Genomic DNA, 19,357 nt, shown 5'->3' with positions numbered 1-19,357 from the left:
CCCATAGTACGGTTTGGGGTGAGCACCCTAAGCCCCGCACAGTGTGGGGTCCTGTGGTGGCTGCTTCAACCATCCTAAGGACGAAACCCAGGGCAGCCTGGGAGATTACCTGAGGGAAGGTCCTGGTGTGGGGCAACAGCAGAGGTCGGCCCCATCACTCACTGCGGCGGTGGAGCAGGGCCAACCCAGCAGCCTTCTCCGTTCCACCCTGCCCCCGTGCTCTCCAAGCCCATTGCGCTCAGCTTCACTACAGCAGCAGGAAGCAAAGTGCACTGGCCTCAGGGCATTCTGCTTCCTGCCACCAGAGAGAAGTGGGGCCACTCTGGGTATGACAGTTGTGCTGAGTGCCAGAGGGGGTGTCAATCACTGCTGCTGCCCCGCTTCACATCCCCCATAAGTCCCAGGATTGTGTTACCCAGGGGAGGGGATGGAGAAAGGATGGGAAAGAACATGTATGGGGTGGGGACTGGGCCTGCTGCGAGGGTGAGGGGGGTTTCTGTGGGCCCCGAGCCTCACTTGGGACAGCCCTAGTGCTACTCGCCACCTTCTGCAACAAGGAGTTGTGGGAACATTTGTTTTGGGCCTGCAAGGAACAAGATTTCAGCAAAGGTGACTGGGACACAGGGTACAGGGAAGATGTCTGTGGTGGGCAGGGAGAGCACACTGAGCAGAAGAAAAGTGAAAATAACATTTGAAAAGTGTGTAAAAGAAAGTGACGCACGACTATGATACTCAAAGGGGAGTTGTTCTTTATATCAACATAGTTGGGCCAGGGATTCCATATTATGGTCAGGGATAACCAGCTTGACAGCACCATGGCTGAAAAGGTTCTTGGACTTCTGGTGGATCACAACCTCAACAAGCCCTCAACAAGGTGATGTTGCAAAAAAAACCAATGCAGTTTAGGTTGCATTTACAGAGGCATAGCATGCAAGTCACGGGAGGTGCTAGTACCACTTCACTCAGCTCTGATTAGGCCTTAGCAGGAGTACTGTGGTCAGCACTGTAAGAGAAACTGTAAAAGATCTGGAGATGATTGAAAATGATGCTCAGAGGGATGGAATGCAACCTTATGAGCAAAGGCGGAAAGATCTGGGTATATTTGGTATGCAACAAAAGGGATTAAGGGGAAGAGGGGCACGTAATTGCACATTTCAAATACTTGAAAGGCTGCCACAAAAGAGATGGAGAAGTGCTGTTCTCTCTTGCCACAGAGGGCAGGACCACAGACAACAGATTCAAACTGCAGCAGAGTTTGGTGGTGCCAGAAAATGGGATGTGCTGGGAATGGGATTGCTTCTCAGAAAACCATACAGGAAAGAGACAAAATCACCAGGCACATGAAAGAGTCTGGCTGGAGATGCTCAGCCCTTCCATACGGTTGCAGACTCAAGCATCCCACCCCCCAGGGAGGACAGGGGATGAGGCTGAGGCATTCCTTCCCCAGTTCATATGGGACTATTGCTCATTGTTCCCCTTTGTAAGGGAGTGAGTGAGGAGAAAGTGCACAGTTTTCTGCATTCCTTACTCTGGCTGGGGAGTGCAGGGGAAGAGAAATTAGATCTGCCTCAGCCGGGGAGCATGTACCTCTCCAATGATTGTGCCCAATGGTGGTGCAGGAGCCATGGATAGGCACTTCTCACTTCTCACAAACTGCTTACGTCACAAACCCTCCTAGCACCAAACAGGTCTTCAGCCATGGGTTCAACAAGTGCAGAGTGACTGCAGAATCTGCCTTTGGCAGGTTAAAGAGTGATTGACATTACCTTTTTGGCGGGTTAGACATCAATGAGGAAAACACTCCTATGGTAATAGCAGTCTGCTGTGCTCTGCACAACATTTGTAAAGTTATTGTGTGTGGGGGGAGGGGGTGGAATTTCCTTAGCGGTAGCTCACTGAGGTGGATCGTCAGGTAATTGATTTGAGCAGTCACCTCTCATGACTATCAGAGGGACTAAATTAATGTTTGTCAGTGTGTGTGGGGGGGGAAGGGGAGTGCTACTCAAATCAGGGAAGCACTCAAGCAGTATTTTGATTTGAGTCCTACTCATATGTCTTTCTGCCATGTATTCGGCCAGGCATTGTGTACTTGCTGCCTCAAAGGACCCTGGTAATGATTGCACCTGGAGCACTGGTTGCACTTTTCACTTGTGCTGATTGTCACTCTTTATGAATTTCAGCAGTAACCAAGATGTGAAGGACAAAAACAAAAATCAATGTTATTCCGAAGATTCACATTTTATTAAACAGCTTTGCCACTGGTCAACCTTGTCAGATGTCCCACTTCCTCCTCCAACTCCACTTCCTCATCCATCGCTTTGTCCTTGGGGTTGACACCGTTGGCCACTACCTCCAGCTCCAGCTTCTGGTAAGCCTGCCATGGCTGCTTGATCCTTCTTGTTTTCCCTTCCATAGCTCTTTCCGTCAATGCCATGAGCTGTCTGCCTGTTGGTATCTAAGTAGCTATGTGTGGATTGCAGCTGGAACTGCATGGTCTCCTCTCCTCACAGACTCAGCAACTCCAGTGTTCTCCAGGCAGGAGCACATTTGCTTTAGAAAGCTACCATGATCAGTTGGGAAGTTGCAATGAGAATTCTCCAAGCCAGGCAAATAGGAAGAAGAATTTCAAAGTTTCCTGGGGCTCTGAAGGGAAGGGCTGCATGTACCTGTAGGGAAGTGGAGTCCAAACTGCTGGCCAGAACGGTCATGAGATATCTCCTGGAGGATGCTTAGGCTCACTAGACTCAGTAAATCAGGGGTGGCCAACCTGTGGCTCGCGAGCCACATGCGGCTCTACACCCCTGAAAGTGCAGCTCGCAAAGCCTCCCCCGTGGCTCATGTTGCCGCCCCATGCACCCCTACAATCGTGCCCCCTGCCACCAATGCTCACTAGGTGCAGGGGAGCCGTCCGGTATGGCAAAATGGTGCCGGCAAGATGGCAGCAGTAATGAGAGCATGATGCAGCTAAAGAGCCTATACCGCAGTTCTTAAAGGGGCAGTGTCCCTTTTTTTTCCCTCAATGTTGGTGCGGCTCTTTTCATTTTTTCACAGCTTTTTCAGCTCTCTTCATTTAATGGTTTGGCCACCCCTACAGTCAATCGAACGCCAACGTATTCATCGCTGCCCATTCATCCAGCAGATTGTGAGGCCATTCCCTCTGATTTAGAACTTTAATTTTCCCATTCTGTGGATAAAGTGATTATATCAAAGTGAGTGAATTTAAACCAATTCCAGAGCAGGAAAAGAGACTTCTCATTGCATTGGCTGGGAATCGAACCCAGGTCAACTGCTTGGAAGGCAGCTATGCTCACCACTATACCACCAATGCACTCGGGCTGCAAGTTTCTGATGAGCTATGAAAATGACTTGTTCACACAGCCATCATGCACAGGCTGCATTGGCTGGAGGCAGCTTATTAACACAGGGCAGACAGGTTTCCTCAGTGACGGAAAGGTGGAACAAGGGCCACAGGCTAGAGCAGAGGTGTAACGAGCACAAGTTAGGAGGTTGATAGGGTGGAGGAGGAGGGTGAAGGTGAGAGTGTGGGGTCTGGTTGGGAGGTGGTGTGCAGGATTGGACTCAAGTTGGAGGTCTGAGCAGGATGAGGCAGTGCTTTGGAGTCCCTACCTAGCAGACAGTCCAGGGGCTGGGTTCAGATAGCTCCCTGCTGCCCTCACCTTTCAGAAGCTATTCCCATTGGCTGTGATTTTCAGCCAGTGGGAGCAATGGGGATGGCACCTGCAAGCAAGCACAGGGACAGAGCTACCCCGTGCTGCTGACCCCAGAGCCAATTCCCCACACACTACTAGCAAAGGTGGAGTTTCGGGGGGGAGGGCAGCAGCTTGTGTGTATCAGGACACGGCTTCCTTTTCTTTCCATTCCCTGGACTATCAAGGAGCAAGGGGGAAGTACAGGCATTCTGTGTGTAAGCTGCATCTAAATCAATGCTTCCATTATAGCCACCTGGAATGGGAAAGGAATCTGGGGTGTGGGTATGTTCACACAGTTTGCTTAGACCTGCAAGATATCAACAGTTGTTATGTAAATACAGTTCATGCTAAAATCCTGGGTATGGTTATGTAAATACAGGTCTCTCAGTTTGCTTAGGCCTGCTAGATATTCAATTGTTAGAATGGTGTTTTGCCCATTGTAACCAATGTGGCTGTTGTGGGGTCACAAAGTGTTATCACTAAATGCAGGAATTGAGAGATATGACTGTCAATGCTTGCAAGTATTGGGGGAATGCAGACAGGTCAGACTGTGCTTAACTCAGCTCAAAGGAGAGAAACTGTCAATGAAAAGAACTTCAGATGGACAAGCCTTCCTCTGCAAAAACTCTGTGAAGTTTACTGGGAGAAAAGCAGGACTCTCAATCAGCAGGCTACATGTCCTCCAGGAGTGAGCTGCAAGACTGGTTCAAGTTGTTTCTCTCCCCACCCCGCTTCTAATGATAGAATTAGAGCAGACTCCATAAGACGTCTTATGATTATTTTTAAATTTACTTCAGTGGATAACAGCAGTGAGCAGGCAGATGGCAAGTGACCAGCGGAGGGAGGAAGTAAGATGCCTCGTTATCTTCCGCACACTCAGGATGGGAGGTGAACTCTGCGGCTACATCTCTGAATTCAGGGTCTGCCCTGAGCATGGTCAGCAACTGTCAGAGAAGAGCAGGGAAGGGATGGGCATGTGACGGGGACATTGACTTTGCTGGACTTAAGAACCTGAGAGGAAAAGGACATTGCCCAACCTACTTGTGGTGGGACTGGTACTCCTGGCATTTTGCTATGAACTTTATTTGTGGTGTTTTCCCAAATGTATGTCACCTTACTTCCCTCCCCTTTTATTAAATGTTTCTTTTCTATACTCTGACTCTGTGCTTACAAGTGGGGAAGCATTGCCTCCCAGAGGCACCCAAGAGTGTTGCGTGAATTTCCCAGGTTCCTGGGTTGGACTTGAACCAGTTCTATGTTGGATAGATGGGAAGCAGGGGTGGGCAATAATTTTTTTTTGGGGGGGGGGGCACTTCATGAATTTTGCTAGTTGGTCATGTTGCCAGCTTCACCCCAGAAGGGGCAGGGCATGGAGTGGAAGGGGCAGGGCTGGGGACTAGCCTTCCCCCAGCTTGCAACTCCTGACTCTGCTGTGTTGCCTGGCAGCTGCCTGGGTTGCTACAGCTAATTAAAAGGTTCACAGCTCTGGTCCCTACCAGACAGCACTGCAACTGTGAGCCATCAGCCATTTAAAGATCCTACTGCCTGAGCCACCACCTGGAAATTCAGGGCCATGGGCAGCAGGATGTAAATAGAAAGCAGCCAGATGCAGTTCTTGGGCCGGATCCAGCCCCCATGCCATAATTTGCCCAGCCCTGATGGAGAGGAATGCCTATGTAGCCCTTGTGCCAAGTAGGGCCGGCATCAACCAGGGCCGGGTTCAATATCTAGGGGTTCCTTTGCATCCGTCTCACACAGAACCGGCTCGAGCCCCCACCCAGTAGCCTGGGAAATTCACACCCCTGGGAGCCTCTGAGAGGCAATACTTCCCCACTCGCAAGCACAGAGTCTGAGCAAAGAAAAGACTTTTAATGAAAGAGAGAGAGAGAGAAGTCACATGGCATTAACTTGGGAAAATACCACAACCAGAGTTCATAACCAACCCATGAGTAACCATCCCAGCTGAAATGGATTGAGCAATGTCCTTTGCTTGTCACGCTCAGTAGTCCAACAATGTAAGGGTCCCTTTCACCTACCCAAACTTTCTCCGTACCCCACTTCAAACATCCCACTTTCAGCTCTGTCCAGTCAGTGTTCACTCAGACACATCACCCTGATGACTCACTCATTGAGCCAGAGGCCATGCCACCTTTGTGGTGCTCCTGTGGTCTGCTTGCTCCAGCCAGCTATCTTGCTGGCTGCCTACTCCTGCCAGCTGCCTTGCTCGCCACCTGCCACTGTTCCTACTGGCTGGCCACCGGTCACAGTGAGTCTGGCTCCAGGCCAAACCAGTGACTTCAGCTCTTAGTGATTTCAACTCTGAGCCACCACCTAGGCTGACCAAAAGATTCCAGCTTCTATTGGAATAGGAAAAAGACTCCTCATAAAGTCAACTTTTAGATCTATCCTTAGAGCAGGGGGGAAAGGAGGTTGGTTGAATCAGTCTTACAGCTAACACCTGGCAGACATGAAGCTGGCCGGCCCAGCCCCAACTCATCCACTCAACTCTGGAAGAGGGAGGTTTATTCATCTGAGACCCTGTGCAATGATGGTGTCTCTCCTGCAAGTACTGGTGTCATATTTACAGGTCCTACATTTAGGGGTCGCATGGTTTGTGGCCCCACAACAGCCAAATTAGTTACAAAACACCAGGTTCCATTCTGACAATTCACCCTCAATCAGCCCTGGCTGAATTGAATTTATATAACCACACCCCGGATTCCTTCCCCATTCCGGCATGAGCTGTATTTACATATCAACAGTTGATTAGCTTGCAGGACTAAACAATTTGAGTGAGCATACCCACCCCCAGGGCTGCTCTCTCCTTTCAGCTGGCTGCGTTGCAAGCAGTCATTCACCCCCTGCTTACACCTACATCAGGGTTACTCAATTTTGGAAGCCCCAGGGGCCACAGTGATACTCACAGCACATGCCCAGAACCACAGTTTAAGTGTGGTTGCATATACATGCAAATATATATACAAATATAAGCAAATAGCTTCTTTCACACTGACGAGCATGAATACAAAGATTAAGGCTTAAGCTGCAGCACAGGACCCAAACATGGTCAGTGTGAGATAGTCAACACCTCACAGGCTGTGCCCAGAAGGCTAAGCAGCCAGCACTTCCCAAATACCCCAGCGCTCCCTGGGGGCTAGGAACACCGACACCCTGTACCCCTCTCATCCACTCAGCCCCTCCCCTTGCATCTTTCAGTGCTCACCTCCTCCCCAGCAGAAGCTTCACTGTTTTGTGGAGCATGTTCCCAGTGGAGGCCATGTTCAAAAGATCCCACCTGTGGGCCCCGTGTTGAGCCTCACGTAAAACCAAGTAGCATCGTGGGCCACAAGCAACCCAATGGCCATGTGTTGAGTAGCCCTGGCTTAGCTATGGAACTTGTCCCTAGCTGTTGCTGATGGCACCTGGCAGAATGGTTACAAAAGTCACAGCTAAGGGAGCACCTGGATTTGAACCAGGAACCTCTTAATCTGCAGTCAAACGCTCTACCACTGAGCTACACTCCCTCACATCATGCTAATGTGTAATTTTGAGGTTTATAAAGGGCACACCCTTCCCCAAAGCTCAGGTGGAAATGCATATAAATACTACAGCTTGCACAAACCCTACAGCTGTTCACTCTCACCACAACATGCAACAGCTTTTCTGGGAACACACACTGCTCCCCTTTTCTCCAGCATTCCTCCAAACCTCAAAGGTACAGGCTTCCAGCAAGTCCAGTCCCAATGCTGCTCCCTCTTTTTAATATTTTGTAAGCTTGTAGGGAGCATGGATCAGCACTCATGTCACTTTGTGGACTGTAGCCCATCATGCTGCTGGTCTTACTGTCCCATGGCGCATTGCTGTAGATAAAATAATAGAGATATACCTGTCTCCTAGAACTTGGAAGGGACCTTGAAGGGTCATCGAGTCCAGTCCCTTACCTTCACAGCAGGACCAAGTACCATCCCTATAAAACCCAGCCTTCTATCTTTACGTTCTTGCAATTGTCATTGTCCCGGCTGCAGGGCTGGGGGACAGGAGCAGAGCAGGGCAGAGAAGCAGCAGGTGTCAGGCCTGTCCCTACACTCACAGGTGGCAGCACACAGCAGAAGGGAGGAGACCTGAGGAAAATGGTGGTATAGCCCCCACTCCCACCCCTTATATCCACTAGAGGAGCAGACAAAATAGGATCAAACAGCAGCATGGTTTGGTGGTGCCAGGAAAATGGGATGTGCCTGGAATAGGATTGCTTCTCATAAAACCATACAGGAAAGAGACAGAATCACCAGGCAGGTGAAGGAGACGCCAGAGGCACCCCCTCTCCGGTACTGTCCCAAACTCAAGCCTCCCACCTGCCCAAGCCCCCTTATGGGGAGGACAGAGGGTTAGGCTGAAGTGCTCCTCCCCGAATTCCTATGTGACTATGGCTGACTGTTGCCCTTTTTGAGGGTGGAATGGGAAAGTGCACAGTTTTCTGCATTCCTCACTCTGGCTGGGGAGCACAGAGGGAGAGGAATTTAGACCTGCCTCAGCCAGGGGACATGTACCACTCCCATGGTTGTGCCCACTGGAGGTGCAGGAGCCATGGAGAGGCACTTCCCACCTGGCCCAAACTACTTACATCACAAACCTTGATAGCACCAAAGACATCTTCAACCATGGGTTCAGCAAGTGCAGAACGACTGCAGAAAGTGCCTTCAGCAGATTGAAGAGTGACTGGTGCTGCTTTTTTTGGGCAGTTAGACATCGAGGAGCAAAATACCCCCATAGTCATAGCAGCCTGCTCTGCTCTGCCCACCGTTTGTAAAGTCATGGGGGGTGGGATTTCCCTAGGGGTAGCTCATTGAGGTGGATCATTTGGCAATTGATTACAGCAGTCAGGTACCAGGACAATTAGAGGGGCTCAGCTGGTGAAGGGGACAGGCTATTTGAATCAGGGAGGTTTGAAGCAGCATTTTGATTTGACTCTTACTATTATGTCTTCCTACACTCTAGAGGCAGTTAATTGTACACCAGTGTATTGATCCCTGGCCATTCATCCAGAAAATTGTGAGGATGTGTGCTGTGATTTGGACCTTTATATTTCCCATTCTGTTGATAAAGGGGTATAACAAAGTGAATGAAATTAAACCAGCTCCAGACCAGGAAAAGCAAGTTTTCCTTGCATTGGCTGGGAATCGAACCCAGGTCAATTGCTTGGAAGGCAGCTATGCTCACCACTATACCACCAATGCCCTTGTTTTGGCTATGCATCAAGGGCAAGCTGGATTGGCTGGAGGCACCATGTTTACACAGGATTTCTCAGTGACTGGAAGATGAGACGGGCTGCAGGCTGGTGTGGAGGCACAACAGGCATAATATAGGAGGCAGGTAGTGTGCCGGAGGAGAGTGAAGGTGAGCATGTGGGGTTTGATTGGGAGGTGGTGTGTAGAATTGGGCTGGGGTTGGAGGTCTGGGCAGGATGAGCCAGTGCATTCGTGTCCCTACCTAGCACACTGTCCAGGCGTTGAGTTCAGATGGCTCCCTGCTGCCCTCACCTTTCAGGAGCTACTCCCATTGACTGTGATTTTCAGCCAGTGGAAGCAATGGGGATGGTACCTGCAAGCAAGCACAGGGTAGAGCTTCCCAGTGCTCCGCATCCCAGAGCCTATCCCCCACATGCTGCCAGCAAAGGTGGAGTTTTGGGAGGGGGCAGCAGCTGTGTGTACCAGGACATGGCTTCCTTTTCTTCCCAGTCCCTGGACTATGAAGGAGCAAGGGGAAAGTACTTGCATTGCCTGTGTGAGCAGGGTCTGAATCAATGCTTCCATTACAGCCAAATAGAATGGGCAAGGAATCCTGGGTGTCATTATGTTCATTCAGTTTGCTTGCACCTGCTAGATATTCAACAGTTGTTATGTAAATATGGCTCATGATGGAATGGGAAAGTGATCCTGGGTATGATTATGTAACCTTTCTGCTGGGAAGGCCCAGCAGCAACCAGGGCCGGGTTCAATATCTAGGGGTCCATCTCACACAGAACCGTCTCGAGCCCTCACCGAGTAGCCTGGGAAATTCACACACCTATGGGCGCCTCTGAGAGGCAATGCTTCCCCGCGCGCAAGCACAGAATCTGAGTGTAGAAAAGAAACATTTAATGAAACAGAGAGAGAAGTCGCAAGGCTTTAACTTGGGAAAATACCACAAACAGAGTTCATAGCCCAAACCATGAGCAACATCCAACACCCCAAGGCTACGTCTACACTGGCAGCTTCTTGCACAAGAACTCTTTTGAGGAAGAGTTCTTGTGCAAAACTCTTCCACAAAAGAGAGAGTCTACACTGGCATGTGCTTTTGCGCAAGAGCATCCATGCCAGTGTAGATGCTCTCTTGTGCAAGAAAGCTCTGATGGCCATTTTAACCATAGGGGCTTCTTGCGCAAGAAATTCACGGTGCCTGTCTACATTGGCCTCTTCTGGAAGAGCTCTTGCGCAAGAGGGCTTATTCCTCATGGGGAGAGGAATAACTCTTCCAGAAGAAGCCCTGTTTTACAATGCTGTACTGTAAATTTATTTCTGGAAGAACACTCGTGCAGTGTAGAGAGCCAGCACGTTTTTGCAGAAGAACGGCTGTTCTTGTGCAAGAAGCTGCCAGTGTAGACATAGCCCAAAAGTGTCTGGAGTCCAGCACTCCCTTGGGGCTCAGAACACGGACACTCTGTACCCCTCTCATCCACTAAGCCCATCCCCTTGCATCTTTCAGTGCTCGCCTCCCCCCCAGAAGAAGTTTCACCTTTGTGGAGCATGTTCCCAGTGGAGGCCATATTCAAAAGATCCCACAGGTGGGCCCCGTGTTGAGCCTCACATAAAACCAAGTAGCATTGTGGGCCACAAGCAACCCAATGGCCAGGTGTTGAGTAACCCTGGAACTTGTCCCTGGCTGCTACTGCTGGTACCTGGCAGAATGGTTACAAAAGTCACATTAAAGGGAGCACTTGGATTTGAACCAGGGACCTCTTGATCTGCAGTCAAATGCTCTACCACTGAGCTATACTCCCTTATGTTACACTAACCTCTAATTTAGAGATTTATAAAGGGCACACCCTTCCCCAAAGCTCATGTGGAAATGCATATAAGTACTACAGCTTGCACAATCCCCACACCTGTTCACACTCACCACAACATACAACAGCTTTTCTGGGAACACACACTGCTCCCCAGCATTCCTCCAAACCTCAAAGGTACAGGGTCCCTGAACTCCTTAATTTCCACAGTATTCATCCATTAATTCCCCCAATAAATTGCATTCTGACCAGAAACACAGAGAACACCTTGGCCTGTACGCCCAGCCCTGCAGAGGAATGGGGCACCAGCAAGTCCAGTCCCAATGCTGCTCCCTCTTTTTGATATTTTGTATGCTTGTGGGAAACATGGATCAGCACTCATGTCACTTTGTGGACTGTAGCCCATCATGCTGCTGGTCTTACTGTCCCATGGCGCATTGCGGTAAATAAAATAATAGAGATATACCTATCTCCTAGAACTAGAAGGGACCTTGAAAGGTCATCGAGTCCAGTCTCCTGCATTCACAGCAGGACTAAGTACCATCCCTATAAAACCCAGCCTTCCATCTTTGCTTTGTGGCATTTTTCATTGTCCCGGCTGCAGGGCCAGGGGGGCAGGAGCAGAGCAGAGCAGGGCAGGGCAGAGAAGTAGCAGGTGTCAGGCCTCTCCCTGCAATCACAGGTGGCAGCAGACAGCAGAAGGGAGGAGACTTGAGGAAAATGGTGGTATAGCCCCCACTCCCACCCCTTATATCCACTAGAGGAGCAGAGAAAATAGGATCAAACGGCAGCATGGTTTGTGGTGCCAGGAAATTGGGATGTGCTTGGAATGGGATTGCTTCTCATAAAACCATACAGGAAAGAGACAGCATCAGCTCACAGGCTCTGCCCACAAGCCTAAGCAACAGCCAGCACTTCCCACAGTGCCCCAGCGCTCCCTGCTGCTAGCAATACTGACACCCTTTACCCATCTGATCCAGCCAGCCCGTCCACTTGCATCTGTCAAATGCTCACCCTCACACACAGGACATGTCTCGCCATTGTGGAGCATGTTCCCAGTGGAGGCCATGTTCAAAGGATCCCACCTGTGGGCCACGTGTTGAGCATCACGTGATACCAAACCGCACCGTGGACAGCAAACAAACAGGCCACAGGTCTCATGCTGAGTAGGCCTGGCCTAAATATTGAACTTAGCCCTAACTACTGATAGAGCCACCTAGCAGAATGGTTACAAAGTTACACCTAAGGGAGCACCTGCATTTGAACCAGGGACATCTTGATCTACTATCAAAAGCCCTAGGACCACACAATGCTCCCTGGAACTGCACTACAAGATAATGTTGAGGTTCATAAAGGACACACCCTTCCCCAAAGAGGTGCTCGTGTGGAATAGGATATAAATACAACAGCTCGCGCAATCCCCACACCTGTTCACTCTCACCACAAACACACAACAGCTTTTCTGAGAACACAGAAAAGCTCTGGGCTTAGTCCACAGGGGGAGGGGGTATTGGGGTCCAGGAGGGCTTTCAGGTTGCAAACTCTGGCAAGTGGGAGGAGAAGGGACGCTCTGTCATCAGCGCCGCCCTCTTACTCCCTCCCATACTATGCATAGCAAGCAGGAAGCTTCTGGGGGTGCAGCTCCAAGGCAGAGGGCTGGAGAGTGGGGGGAGAGGCAACTAACGTGACAGCACACGATACCTTCCTGGCCAAACCAGCCAGGATCGCCTCTCAGGGGCTCCAAGATCTACCAGTAGATCCCAATCTACTGGATGGTGACCACTGCCCTAAGGGTACTCGTACCACAAGTTGAGAAACACTGCTCTAGGATAAACCACCTCCATGAGGAGGGTAGCTAACAGCGGTGAGAGCACATTTACAATGCTGCTTTACAGATCTGTCTCTTGTGGCGCTGAGGGGAGGAATTCACATGCCTAAATGAGAAAATTACAAGAGATCTGAATTCCCTGTGGGGACAAGCCCAAACCTGGCTCCCGTGGGCAACCAGGATGGTCTGACACTAAAGTTGCAGCCTCCAGATTTAGAAGCTTTTACAGTTGCCAGGATTCAAACCTACACAGGCAAACCCCAACAGCTTGCTAGTCCAGCACCTTAACCACTCAGCCACAGCTACTTCAGTCAGGTTATCTTTTTCTGACTCTTTGCTTCTGATCTCATGGATCTATCATTTCCTGATCTGTTCTCAGACTGGCTTTCAATCACTCGCTCACTGCTCTGCCCTTGGGTATGACCATGGCTTCAGGACAAAGATTCTTGCCCTTTCCCTTCAGACTGGCTGAGTGTGCCTAATGGCATCACTGTACATTGTCCATTCCCTGCCTTGACAGTGCCTTTCCCAGTTACATCTCCAGCACATCAGGAATTCCAAGAGCAGGGGACAGGTTTTCTCTGGGGCACTCAGCTTTGCAGTGTTTAAAGGCGAAATATGCATTGGATGTTGAGGTTTATCTGTTGGTGGGAATGGAAGGATGGACATAAGAGTTTTAAGCACAAAGTGAAATTACCAATTAAAAAAAAGAAAAGTGCATGTAAAGACATTGGCTGCCAAAAAAGAATGATTGACAGGTCGTATGCCCTGTCTACACTATAAGGATTTCTCTATATGTTACACCGACAATCAAAAAGCCCTGCTCTAATTACTTTGCTTATGCACGGACACAGCACACTCCTCCTGTCTCCAGAGCGTCCGCTGTTGGTGCTCTCACATCAACAGAGACAGCAGGGACTGTGTGCAGCTATCCCACTGTGCTACTCAGTGCCGTCCTGCCCATAGTACGGTTTGGGGTGAGCACCCTAAGCCCCGCACAGTGTGGGGTCCTGTGGTGGCTGCTTCAACCATCCTAAGGACGAATCCCAGGGCAGCCTGGGAGATTACCTGAGGGAAGGTCCTGGTGTGGGGCAACAGCAGAGGTTGGCCCCATCACTCACTGCAGTGGTGGAGCAGGGCCAACCCAGCAGCCTTCTCCGTTCCACTCTGCCCCCGTGCTCTCCAAGCCCGTTGCACTCAGCTTCACTACAGCAGCAGGAAGCAAAGTGCACTGGCCTCAGGGCATTCTGCTTCCTGCCACCAGAGAGAAGTGGGGCGCAGCAGGCTGGGACAAGGTGGCAGTGCAGAGTAGGCTATCAGGCCACTCTGGGTACGACAGTTGTGCTGAGTGCCAGAGGGGGTGTCAATCACTGCTGCTGCCCCGCCTCACGTCCCCCATAAGTCCCAGGATTGTGTTACTCAGGGGAGGGAGTGGAGAAAGGATGGGAAGGAACATGTATGGGGTGGGGACTGGGTCTGCTGCGAGGGTGAGGGGGGTTTCTGTGGGCCCCGAGCCTCACTTGGGACAGCCCTAGTGCTACTCGCCACCTTCTGCAACAAGGAGTTGTGGGAACATTTGTTTTGGGCCTGCAAGGAACAAGATTTCAGCAAAGGTGACTGGGACACAGGGTGCAGGGAAGACGTGTGTGGTGGGCAGGGAGAGCACACTGAGCAGAAGAAAAGTGAAAATAACATTTGAAAAGTGTGTAAAAGAAAGTGACGCACGACTATGATACTCAAAGGGGAGTTGTTCTTTATATCAACATAGTTGGGCCAGGGATTCCATATTATGGTCAGGGATAACCGGCTTGACAGCACCATGGCTGAAAAGGTTCTTGGACTTCTGGTGGATCACAACCTCAACAAGCCCTCAACAAGGTGATGTTGCAAAAAAAACCAATGCAGTTTAGGTTGCATTTACAGAGGCATAGCATGCAAGTCACGGGAGGTGCTAGTATCACTTCACTCAGCTCTGATTAGGCCTTATCAGGAGTACTGTGGTCAGCACTGTAAGAGAAACTGGAAAAGATCTGAAGATGATTGAAAATGATGCTCAGAGGGATGGAATGCAACCTTATGAGCAAAGGCGGAAAGATCTGGGCATATTTGGTATGCAACAAAAGGGATTAAGGGGAAGAGGGGCACGTAATTGCACATTTCAAATACTTGAAAGGCTGCCACAAAAGAGATGGAGAAGTGCTGTTCTCTCCTGCCACAGACGGCAGGACCACAGACAACAGATTCAAACTGCAGCAGAGTTTGGTGGTGCCAGAAAATGGGATGTGCCTGGAATGGGATTGCTTCTCAGAAAACCATACAGGAAAGAGACAAAATCACCAGGCACATGAAAGAGTCTGGCTGGAGATGCTCAGCCCTTCCATACGGTTCCAGACTCAAGCATCCCACCCCCCAGGGAGGACAGGGGATGAGGCTGAGGCGTTCCTTCCCCAGTTCATATGGGACTATTGCTCATTGTTCCCCTTTGTAAGGGAGTGAGTGAGGAGAAAGTGCACAGTTTTCTGCATTCCTTACTCTGGCTGGGGAGTGCAGGGGAAGAGGAATTAGATCTGCCTCAGCCGGGGAGCATGTACCTCTCCAATGATTGTGCCCAATGGTGGTGCAGGAGCCATGGATAGGCACTTCTCACAAACTGCTTACGTCACAAACCCTCCTAGCACCAAACAGGTCTTCAGCCATGGGTTCAACAAGTGCAGAGTGACTGCAGAATCTGCCTTTGGCAGATTGAAGAGTGATTGGCATTACCTTTTCGGCAGGTTAGACATCAATGAGGAAAACACTCCTATAGTAATAGCAGTCTGCTGTGCTCTGCACAACGTTTGTAAAGTTATTGTGGGGGGGGGGGGTGGAATTTCCTTAGCGGTAGCTCAGTCAGATGGATCGTCTGGTAATTGATTTGAGCAGTCACCTCTCATGACTATCAGAGGGACTAAATTAATGTTTGTCAGTGTGTGGGGGGGGGGGGAGAGGGGAGTGCTGCTCAAATCAGGGAAGCACTGAAGCAGTATTTTGATTTGAGTCCTACTCATAGGTTTTTCTGCCATGAATTTGGCCAGGCATTGTTTACTTTCTGCCTCAAAGGACCCTAGTAATGATTGCACCTGGAGCACTGGTTGCACTTTTCACTTGTGCCGATTGCCACTCTTTATGAATTTCAGCAGTAACCAAGATGTGAAGGACAAAAACAAAAATCAATGTTATTCCGAAGATTCACATTTTATTAAACAGCTTTGCCACTGGCCAGCCTTGTCAGATGTCCCACTTCCTCCTCCAACTCCACTTCCTCATCCATCGCTTTGTCCTTGGGGTTGACACCGTTGGCCACTACCTCCAGCTCCAGCTTCTGGTAAGCCTGCCATGGCTGCTTGATCCTTCTTGTTTTCCCTTCCATAGCTCTTTCCGTCAATGCCATGAGCTGTCTGCCTGTTGGTATCTAAGTAGCTATGCGTGGATTGCAGCTGGAACTGCACGGTCTCCTCTCCTCACAGACTCAGCAACTCCAGTGTTCTCCAGGCAGGAGCACATTTGCTTTAGAAAGCTACCATGATCAGTTGGGAAGTTGCAATGAGAATTCTCCAAGCCAGGCAAATAGGAAGAAGAATTTCAAAGTTTCCTGGGGCTCTGAAAGGAAGGGCTGCATGTACCTGTAGGGAAGTGGAGTCCAAACTGCTGGCCAGAACGGTCATGAGATATCTCCTGGAGGATGCTTAGGCTCACTAGACTCAGTAAATCAGGGGTGGCCAACCCGTGGCTCGCGAGCCACATGCGGCTCTTCACCCCTGAAAGTGCAGCTCGCAAAGCCTCTCCCGTGGCTCACGTTGCCGCCCCATGCACCCCTACAATCGTGCCCCCTGCCACCAATGCTCACTAGGTGCAGGGGAGCCGTCCGGTATGGCAAAATGGTGCCGGCAAGATGGCAGCAGTAATGAGAGCATGATGCAGCTAAAGAGCCTATACCGCAGTTCTTAAAGGGGCAGTGTCCCTTTTTTTTTCTCAATGTTGGTGCTCTTTTCATTTTTTCACAGCTTTTTCGGCTCTCTTCATTTAATGGTTTGGCCACCCCTACAGTCAATCGAATGCCAATGTATTCATTGCTGCCCATTCATCCAGCAGATTGTGAGGCCATTCCCTGTGATTTAGAACTTTAATTTTCCCATTCTGTGGATAAAGTGATTATATCAAAGTGAGTGAATTTAAACCAATTCCAGAGCAGGAAAAGAGACTTCTCATTGCATTGGCTGGGAATCGAACCCAGGTCAACTGCTTGGAAGGCAGCTATGCTCACCACTATACCACCAATGCACTTGGGCTGCAAGTTTCTGATGAGCTATGAAAATGACTTGTTCACACAGCCATCATGGGCAGGCTGCATTGGCTGGAGGCAGCTTATTAACACAGGGCAGACAGGTTTCCTCAGTGACGGAAAGGTGGAACAAGGGCCACAGGCTAGAGCAGAGGTGTAATGAGCACAAGTTAGGAGGTTGATAGGGTGGAGGAGGAGGGTGAAGGTGAGAGTGTGGGGTCTGGTTGGGAGGTGGTGTGCAGGATTGGACTCAAGTTGGAGGTCTGAGCTGGATGAGGCAGTGCTTTGGAGTCCGTACCTAGCAGACAGTCCAGGGGCTGGGTTCAGATAGCTCCCTGCTGCCCTCACCTTTCAGAAGCTATTCCCATTGGCTGTGATTTTCAGCCAGTGGGAGCAATGGGGATGGCACCTGCAAGCAAGCACAGGGACAGAGCTTCCCCATGCTGCTGACCCCAGAGCCAATTCCCCACACACTGCTAGCAAAGGTGGAGTTTCAGGGGGGGAGGGCAGCAGCTTGTGTGTATCAGAACACGGCTTCCTTTTCTTTCCATTCCCTGGACTATCAAGGAGCAAGGGGGAAGTACAGGCATTCTGTGTGTAAGCTGCATCTAAATCAATGCTTCCATTATAGCCACCTGGAATGGGAAAGGAATCTGGGGTGTGGGTATGTTCACACAGTTTGCTTAGACCTGCAAGATATCAACAGTTGTTATGTAAATACAGTTCATGCTAAAATCCTGGGTATGGTTATGTAAATACAGGTCTCTCAGTTTGCTTAGGCCTGCTAGATATTCAATTGTTAGAATGGTGTTTTGCCCATTGTAACCAATGTGGCTGTTGTGGGGTCACAAAGTGTTATCACTAAATGCAGGAATTGAGAGATATGACTGTCAATGCTTGCAAGTATTGGGGGAATGCAGACAGGTCAGACTGTGCTTAACTCAGCTCAAAGGAGAGAAACTGTCAATGAAAAGAACCTCAGATAGACAAGCCTTCCTCTGCAAAAACTCTGTGAAGTTTACTGGGATAAAAGCAGGACTCTCAATCAGCAGGCTGCATGTCCTCCAGGAGTGAGCTGCAAGACTGGTTCAAGTTGTTTCTCTCCCCACCCCGCTTCTAATGATAGAATTAGAGCAGACTCCATAAGACGTCTTATGATTATTTTTAAATTTACTTCAGTGGATGACAGCAGTGAGCAGGCAGATGGCAAGTGACCAGCGGAGGGAGGGAGAAAGATGCCTCGTTATCTTCCCCACACTCAGGATGGGAGGTGAACTCTGCGGCTACATCTCTGAATTCAGGGTCTGCCCTGAGCATGGTCAGCAACTGTGAGAGAAGTGCAGAGAAGGGATGGGCATGTGACGGGGACATTGACTTTGCTGGACTTAAGAACCTGAGAGGAAAAGGACATTGCCCAACCTACTTGTGGTGAGACTCTTACTGCTGGCATTTTGCTATGAACTTTATTTGTGGTGTTTTCCCAAATGTATGTCACCTTACTTCCCTCCCCTTTTATTAAATGTTTCTTTTCTATACTCTGACTCTGTGCTTACAAGTGGGGAAGCATTGCCTCCCAGAGGCACCCAAGAGTGTTGCGTGAATTTCCCAGGTTCCTGGGTTGGACTTGAACCAGTTCTATGTTGGATAGATGGGAAGCAGGGGTGGGCAATAATTTTTTGGGGGGGAGGGGCACTTCATGAATTTTGCTAGTTGGTCATGTTGCCAGCTTCACCCCAGAAGGGGCAGGGCATGGAGTGGAAGGGGCAGGGCTGGGGACTAGCCTTCCCCCAGCTTGCAACTCCTGACTTTGCTGTGTTGCCTGGCAGCTGCCTGGGTTGCTACAGCTAATTAAAAGGTTCACAGCTCTGGTCCCTACCAGACAGCACTGCAACTGTGAGCCATCAGCCATTTAAAGATCCTACTGCCTGAGCCACCACCTGGAAATTCAGGGCCATGGACAGCAGGATGTAAATAGAATGCAGCCAGATGCAGTTCTTGGGCCGGATCCAGCCCCTATGCCATAATTTTCCCAGCCCTGATGGAGAGGAATGCCTATGTAGCCCTTGTGCCAAGTAGGGCCGGCATCAACCAGGGCCGGGCTCAATATCTAGGGGTTCCTTTTCATCTGTCTCACACAGAACCGGCTCGAGCCCCCACCCAGTAGCGTGGGAAATTCACACCCCTGGGAGCCTCTGAGAGGCAATACTTCCCCACTCGCAAGCACAGAGTCTGAGCAAAGAAAAGAAACTTTTAATGAAAGAGAGAGAGAGAAGTCACATGGCATTAACTTGGGAAAATACCACAACCAGAGTTCATAACCAACCCATGAGTAACCATCCCAGCTGAAATGGATTGAGCAATGTCCTTTGCTTGTCACACTCAGTAGTCCAACAATGTAAGTGTAAGGGGACTGTTACCCCTCACTAAAACTCTGTGGGAGTTTTTGGTTTGCCAGC

General features: G+C 50.0%; 1 protein-coding gene and 5 non-coding genes across 6 annotated transcripts in view; all 6 read right to left on the bottom strand.

Moving 5' to 3' along the window:
- The window catches only part of LOC102443733 (uncharacterized), a 277,521-nt gene that overhangs the window by 124,201 nt on the left and 133,963 nt on the right, over positions 1-19,357 (bottom strand). The gene's annotated exons all lie outside the window — the stretch shown is intronic.
- Positions 3,257-3,328, bottom strand: TRNAG-UCC (transfer RNA glycine (anticodon UCC)). The gene has a single exon. It is a non-coding gene; the product is annotated as a tRNA-Gly (tRNA).
- Positions 7,163-7,234, bottom strand: TRNAC-GCA (transfer RNA cysteine (anticodon GCA)). The gene has a single exon. It is a non-coding gene; the product is annotated as a tRNA-Cys (tRNA).
- Positions 8,873-8,944, bottom strand: TRNAG-UCC (transfer RNA glycine (anticodon UCC)). Its single transcript has one exon. It is a non-coding gene; the product is annotated as a tRNA-Gly (tRNA).
- Positions 10,675-10,746, bottom strand: TRNAC-GCA (transfer RNA cysteine (anticodon GCA)). The gene has a single exon. It is a non-coding gene; the product is annotated as a tRNA-Cys (tRNA).
- TRNAG-UCC (transfer RNA glycine (anticodon UCC)) lies at positions 16,829-16,900 on the bottom strand. Its single transcript has one exon. It is a non-coding gene; the product is annotated as a tRNA-Gly (tRNA).

The sequence above is a fragment of the Pelodiscus sinensis genome, chromosome 24 (assembly GCF_049634645.1).
Source record: "Pelodiscus sinensis isolate JC-2024 chromosome 24, ASM4963464v1, whole genome shotgun sequence".
In the NCBI taxonomy this organism is placed as follows: Eukaryota; Metazoa; Chordata; order Testudines; family Trionychidae; genus Pelodiscus; species Pelodiscus sinensis.
Note: the sequence above shows the minus strand (reverse complement) of the source record. Positions and strands in the feature narration are given on the sequence as shown.